This window comes from Cardiocondyla obscurior, linkage group LG21, assembly GCF_019399895.1.
Source record: "Cardiocondyla obscurior isolate alpha-2009 linkage group LG21, Cobs3.1, whole genome shotgun sequence".
Lineage (NCBI taxonomy): Eukaryota > Metazoa > Arthropoda > Insecta > Hymenoptera > Formicidae > Cardiocondyla > Cardiocondyla obscurior.
In genome coordinates this window covers 3,570,400-3,577,899 of record NC_091884.1, presented here as the reverse complement: position 1 = coordinate 3,577,899, position 7,500 = coordinate 3,570,400, and the positions used below count along the sequence as shown (strand labels likewise).

At 54.6% G+C, this 7,500-nt stretch overlaps 1 non-coding gene and 1 pseudogene across 1 annotated transcript; both read left to right on the top strand.

Annotated features, from left to right (window-relative positions):
• The first annotated feature begins 409 nt into the window (after nucleotides 1-409).
• LOC139110815 (5.8S ribosomal RNA) lies at nucleotides 410-564 on the top strand. The gene has a single exon (XR_011547070.1). It is a non-coding gene; the product is annotated as a 5.8S ribosomal RNA (ribosomal RNA).
• Nucleotides 565-1,947: 1,383 nt separating this feature from the next.
• LOC139110821 (large subunit ribosomal RNA) overlaps nucleotides 1,948-7,500 on the top strand; it is a 7,629-nt pseudogene continuing 2,076 nt past the window's right edge.

Sequence of the window (7,500 nt, the reverse complement as noted above, 5' to 3'; positions counted from 1 at the left end):
CGCCGCGTACCGGTGGTAACCTATGCTGCCGCGTCGTCGTGCGCGCCGGGCGAGGAGTGGAGAGTGCGACGATTCTCGCCGCTGCTCTTCCTCCGGTCCCGCGCGCGCGCGCGCGATCGCGCGCGCTGAAGGGTTCGTCGAATATGCTAGTCATTTTCGACCCCGATGGTTTTTCAAAGAGTTCCGCCCCGGCTCTCGCTTCGCGAGAGACGCAACCTCCCGGTTTTCGCACCGCGCCGACAACCGACGTCTCCCTCTCTCTCCATTATTGTGCCGTAGCCCCCGTAACAGGGGCGGCGGTCCGCGCGTGCTCGGACGCGCGGCCAGGCTGATCGAAGGGCCAAAACGAAGAAGACGCACATTGTTGTCTATTCCTTGATAGAGCGTACTTGGTGCGCGAAGGAACGATTACCCTGAACGGTGGATCACTTGGCTCGTGGGTCGATGAAGAACGCAGCTAATTGCGCGTCAACTTGTGAACTGCAGGACACATGAACATCGACATTTCGAACGCACATTGCGGTCCACGGATACAATTCCCGGACCACGCCTGGCTGAGGGTCGTTTTATCGAAGACAAACTGCTTGCGCGCGCCGTTTCGACGGCCGCGTACGAGCGATTCGTTGGACGTTCGCCCGATCGCGGCGGCCGGCGAGAGAGTTATACCCGCATCCACGAGAAAGAGAGAGAAGCGAGGAGTCGTCGATGACGCCTTTCCCGGGGTATCAGGCACACTACGCACGCTATCCACGCGGCGAGTTGCTGGATTCCATCAGGGTTTTACGAAGGCTCTCGCGCTCTCTGCGCGCGCTCTCTCTATACTCGCGGAACGGCGGCGTACTCTTGCGCCCCCGTTGGGCGTCGTCCGAAATAACGAGGTTTGAGGGTCGAACGAATGAACGACGACCGACCGAAAGATGCGATCGAGAATCGCAGAGAGACGCACGCACGCACACACGCACGGGAGGGAAGGACGTGCGCGGTGGTGATAAACGTGGCGAGCTCTTGCAAGGAGTTTATACGTTATACGTATATACGCGCCGAACGAAAAAGAGTAGATCTGCCTCTCGCGCGCCGCCGCCCGGAGTGAAACAAGCCGACAATTCGTTCGCGCTTGTACTCCCGGAAGGTGGCCTGTGTGCCGCTTGCGGCGCGCGCGGGATCCAAGGCTGATCCACGGAGAAGTAGTTCATAAGGAGCGCGGAGAACCGAGTTTGAGTTTTCCTCTCCTTCTTCGAATGAAGATCGGAGAGGAGAATAGAGGCCGCGAGATAATCGCGCGCCTCCTCGTTCTCCTTCTGCACAGAGCGCATATCGTCGCTTTACCGCCGCCAACGCAAAGGAAACTCGAGAGGAGGGATTTTAGAGATATATACGACGAAGCAAAGATACGAGAGAACCTGACCGTATTATAAGAGAGAGAGTGGTCGTCGCCGCTGCAGCTGCTGCCGGCCGCCGCCGCAGTCGCGTTGCCGACGCCACCACGACGCGCAAACCGGCCTCCGACGTTCGCGTCGGGCTGGCTGGCCAGTTGTCGTCGTGGTCGGTTGGTTGGCGCGCGCGGGCGCGCGGATCGCGGCGCGGTTGACGCAACGTCGACGAAAGACCACCACGCTCTCGCGGTTGTTCTCTCTGCCTCGTTCGTTTTCTCATTTTCCCTTCGTCTCTTCTTTCAAATATTTTGCGTGCACCGATCGCCCCCTGCGCAGCAAAAGTGTGTGCGAGGTGAGAGATCGCGCGCGGGTCGACCGCGCGTGTTCCCGAGTCCACGAAAGCGCTATGTATGGTAGCAGCTCTTGACCGGGGCACGCGGCGTAGTCTAACCAAGCGCTCGCGCGCGGCGTTTCGCCGCGTTGCGTTTCTCTTTTCTCTCGCGTCGTCGTCGTCGTCGTCTCGCCTTCTTCGTATTATATATATATAGTACAGCCTCACGACAATTTCTTTTGACGACCTCAGAGCAGGCGAGATCACCCGCTGAATTTAAGCATATTATTAAGCGGAGGAAAAGAAACTAACCAGGATTTCCTTAGTAGCGGCGAGCGAACAGGAAAGAGCCCAGCACCGAATCCCGCGGTTCCGCCGCAGGGAAATGTGGTGTTTGGGAGGGTCCGCTTATCCCGAGGTGCCGCGTCGCGTCCAAGTCCATCTTGAATGGGGCCACTTACCCGCAGAGGGTGCCAGGCCCGTAGCGACCGGTGCGCGTCTCGGGAGGATCTCTCCTTAGAGTCGGGTTGCTTGAGAGTGCAGCTCTAAGTGGGTGGTAAACTCCATCTAAGGCTAAATACGACCACGAGACCGATAGCGAACAAGTACCGTGAGGGAAAGTTGAAAAGAACTTTGAAGAGAGAGTTCAAGAGTACGTGAAACCGTTCAGGGGTAAACCTAAGAAACCCAAAAGATCGAACGGGGAGATTCATCGTCAGCGACGCTGGCTTCGCGTCGGTGGGCGATGCCCGCGGGGCCTCACGGCTCGCGCGCGGGCACGCTGCCGCGCGCCGATGTCCGGCGTTTTCGTCGTCGTGCACTTCTCCCCTAGTAGAACGTCGCGACCCGCTGGGTGTCGGTCTACGGCCCGGGTGCGGTGTCTGACGCGTCGCCGGTAACACGGCACGCCGTCAAACCCTCGGTCGCCCGGCCGGCTGCCCGGCGGTACACGCAAGGTATCAGGCCGCAGCTCTCACACACGCGGGAGTGCGTCGAGGCCGTCGCAAGCGCGCGCCACGGTACACGGAGGCTTACGGACCTAGCGCCGTCACCGGTCCTGGCCCGCTGTTGGTCGTACGGTTAACCTTCGACAGGCCTGCAAACGTTCCCCGGGGCAACTCTGGGGACCGATACCGGTCGGCGACGCTACTGCTTTGGGTACTCTTAGGACCCGTCTTGAAACACGGACCAAGGAGTCTAACATGTACGCGAGTCATTGGGATCAGCGATACCTAAAGGCGTAATGAAAGTGAAGGTCGGCCCTGGTTGTCGACCGAGGGAGGATGGGCCGCGTCGCGATGCGGCTCCGCACTCCCGGGGCGTCTCGTTCTCATTGCGAGAAGAGGCGCACCCAGAGCGTACACGTTGGGACCCGAAAGATGGTGAACTATGCCTGGTCAGGACGAAGTCAGGGAAACCCTGATGGAGGTCCGTAGCGATTCTGACGTGCAAATCGATCGTCGGAACTGGGTATAGGGGCGAAAGACTAATCGAACCATCTAGTAGCTGGTTCCCTCCGAAGTTTCCCTCAGGATAGCTGGCACTCGGCCGTTCCGCACGGAACGCGCGCGAGTCTCATCTGGTAAAGCGAATGATTAGAGGCCTTGGGGCCGAAACGACCTCAACCTATTCTCAAACTTTAAATGGGTGAGATCTCTGGCTTTCTTGAACTATGAAGCCACGAGCATCTCGGATCAGAGTGCCAAGTGGGCCATTTTTGGTAAGCAGAACTGGCGCTGTGGGATGAACCAAACGCAGAGTTAAGGCGCCCAACTCGACGCTCATGGGACACCATGAAAGGCGTTGGTTGCTTAAGACAGCAGGACGGTGGCCATGGAAGTCGGAATCCGCTAAGGAGTGTGTAACAACTCACCTGCCGAAGCAACTAGCCCTGAAAATGGATGGCGCTGAAGCGTCGAGCCTATACTCTGCCGTCAGCGGCAAGTGGGGCGGCCGTGGGCAGGGCGTGGGTAACTCCTCGCCCGGAGCTTACAGGCCGCCACGAAGCCCTGACGAGTAGGAGGGTCGCGACGGTGTGCGCAGAAGGGTCTGGGCGCGAGCCTGCCTGGAGCCGCCGTCGGTGCAGATCTTGGTGGTAGTAGCAAATACTCCAGCGAGGCCCTGGAGGACTGACGTGGAGAAGGGTTTCGTGTGAACAGCCGTTGCACACGAGTCAGTCGATCCTAAGCCCTAGGAGAAATCCTATGTCAATGACGGCGTACGATACTCTCGTTGTCGCAGAAAAGTCTCGCGCACACAAAAAGCGCGCGCACACGCGAGTGTGCCGTCGCGCGCGGTGAGTGAACTTTTGACACACGCCCGTCGGGCGAAAGGGAATCCGGTTCCTATTCCGGAACCCGGCAGCGGAACCGCATACAATTCGGGCCCTCGTAAGAGTGTTCGTCGGGGTAACCCAAAATGACCTGGAGACGCCGTCGGGAGATCCGGGAAGAGTTTTCTTTTCTGTATAAGCGTTCGAGTTCCCTGGAAACCTCTAGCAGGGAGATAGGGTTTGGAACGCGAAGAGCACCGCAGTTGCGGCGGTGTCCGGATCTTCCCCTCGGACCTTGAAAATCCAGGAGAGGGCCACGTGGAGGTGTCGCGCCGGTTCGTACCCATATCCGCAGCAGGTCTCCAAGGTAAAGAGCCTCTAGTCGATAGACTAATGTAGGTAAGGGAAGTCGGCAAATTGGATCCGTAACTTCGGAATAAGGATTGGCTCTGAGGAGCGGGGCGTGTCGGGCTTGGTCGGGAAGCGGGTCTGGCTGACGTGCCGGGCCTGGGCGAGGTGAACTATCGGCGTTCTCGCGCCGGTTCAGGGATCCGAGCTCGGTCCCGTGCCTTGGCCTCCCGCGGATCTTCCTTGCTGCGAGGCTTCCGTGGCGGCGCGAGCCGTCGTGGTCGTCCTCTTCGGCCGCCATTCAACGCTCAGCTCAGAACTGGCACGGACTAGGGGAATCCGACTGTCTAATTAAAACAAAGCATTGCGATGGCCCTCGCGGGTGTTGACGCAATGTGATTTCTGCCCAGTGCTCTGAATGTCAACGTGAAGAAATTCAAGCAAGCGCGGGTAAACGGCGGGAGTAACTATGACTCTCTTAAGGCGAGTCAGTGGTCGTGGTAACTAGACCCTGGATTCGTAATCTGGAGACTCGAGTTCGGGTCCCGCCAGGGTGGCGGTATACCCGAGGTGTTTTTCTCGGTGATCTGGATGCGGATTCGGGGAAAGGGACGCCATGGCTGCAGGATGCGCCCCTCTTCGGAATTTTCGGAGGGGGCCATCAAGTCGAACTCCCCCCTAATAAGAAAATTAGGGGCTCGCCACCTGACTATCCTGTCTAGGCAGTGAGATGTCAGGTAAGAGGGGGATCTCGGCGCCACCGAGCCTTGGGGTTGCCAGCCCCTCCGCTCGTATGAGTTGGCCCTGTACACACTATAAACCAAGCCTCGGATGAACGTGGGGGGCCCTCTGGCCTTCCCACACCAACGACTCAGGGTCAAGGAGATGCAACCGACTACCAATGTGGATTCCCGGGATGCAACAGACGATTCCAAACAACCAGGGGAAAAGCAGTGCATGAACAACGCACCCATAAGGAATGGTACGATGGCCAAGAACTACCAGTCGCAGAGAAAGCAAGATGGTCACATGAAGAAATGACCATGATGGCAAGGAAGGAAGCTCAGCTCACTGTTGAAAACCAAACAAGATTCCTCAATCAAGAGCTAGTGCGATTCTTCCCAAATAGATCCGGGGAAGCAATCAAAGGCAAAAGACGGCAACAGGAGTATAAGAACATGGTCCAAGAATACATAGAACAACTAAGAAACCAGGGACCAATCTCCGAAGAAGAAGAAGACAGGATGGATGACAACGAAATGGAAGACAGATTTCTAACGTATCTCGAATCACTAAGAGAACCAAGGACGAGTGATTTTCAAGGGAAAAAGCTACATAAGATAGCAATGGAAGCACGAAGCAAAGGAAAAGAGGCAACAAAACATGAAGTTGCACTCTACCTTAGAGAAATCTTTCCACGACCACCACGACAAAAAGGGAAGAAAACTGAACAGACTCCGCCTAATGCAGAATCCAGAAGAATAAAGAGACGGAAAGAATACGGCTGGACACAAACAATGTGGAGAAAAGATAGGAAGCGCTGCATAACAAATATCCTGGAGAAAACTAATAACGAAAGTCAACCAGCCAGGGAGGTAATGGAACCATTCTGGAAGAATATAATGACCACAGATGGACAAACAGCACCACACAAAATCAAGGTTCCAATAAAGACCAATATATGGGAACCAATTGGAAGAGAAGATATGAAAATAGCCAAAATTCCACTCACAACGGCACCAGGACCAGATGGAGTAACAGCACGACAATATAGATCAATTCCAACAGAGATCATATTAAGATTATACAACCTAATCATGTGGTGTGAAGCACCACCGGCAGATATGCTGCTCTCTCGCACTATATTCCTGCCCAAGAAACAGGATGCAAAACAACCAGGAGAATTTAGACCAATCACAATACCACCAATACTACTGAGAGGACTCCACAAAATACTGGCAAAAAGAATGGAAAAAGAACTGAACATTGACCTCAGACAGAGAGCATTTAGATCAACAGATGGCTGTGCAGACAACATCCACCTGCTGGACACTCTTCTCCGATACCACCGAAAGGAATATAAATCAATATACGTGGCATCAATAGATGTCAGTAAAGCGTTTGATTCCATTACACACACAGCAATTGAGAGCACGCTAACCAACATGGGCGTCCCGGCCGCAATGCTGCGCTACCTGGCAAGAACATATGCAGAATCCAAAACACAACTGGAAGGAAAAGGCTGGACATCCAGGCCAATACACCCAAAAAGAGGTGTACGACAAGGAGACCCACTATCTCCAATAATCTTCAACGCCGTTACACACTGGCTACTACAGTCACTACCACAGGAGATAGGATCGAATTTGGGAGACACAAGAATCAACGCGGCGGCTTTCGCGGACGACCTACTGTTATTCGCAAGCACAGCAGCGGGCCTCCAAAAACTAATAGATACCACGACAACGTATCTAGAGGACTGCGGAATGATGGTGAACGTAGAAAAGAGCACAACGATAGCAATCAAGGCAACACCACACAGGAAAAAGACAGCTGTCGATGTCACTACAACGTTTACGTGCAACAACAGACAACTACGGGCACTATCACGCACAGATGAATGGCGATACCTAGGTATAATATTCACCGCAGAAGGAAGAACACAGTGTCACCCAACTCGAACAATAAAGCCTTACCTGGACACTCTCACAACAGCGCCTCTCAAACCACAGCAGAGAATGTATGCCTTACGAACCACGGTGATTCCTAAACTATACTACCAGCTAGCGCTGGGAACAGTAACAATAGGATCACTTAACAAGGCAGATAAAATTGTGAGAGCAGCAATACGCAAATGGTTGGTACTACCACATGACGTACCAGTAGCGTACTTCCACACGAGCATAAAAGACGGAGGATTAGGAGTGCCAGCAATGAGATGGACAGCGCCACTATCTAGAAGAGGACGACTTCTGGCAGTACTACGAAACACCAATCACCAAGGACTCACGAAATACGTGGAGGAAGAAATTAAAATATGCGAGAAACGATTAACAGACCACGGAATAAAGTATAATACTCCAGAAATGCTCGCAAATAGATGGGCTAAGCAATTGTATAGCTCAATAGATGGTGCTGCAATGAAGGAGTCTGCAAAGACACCCCACCAACACCAG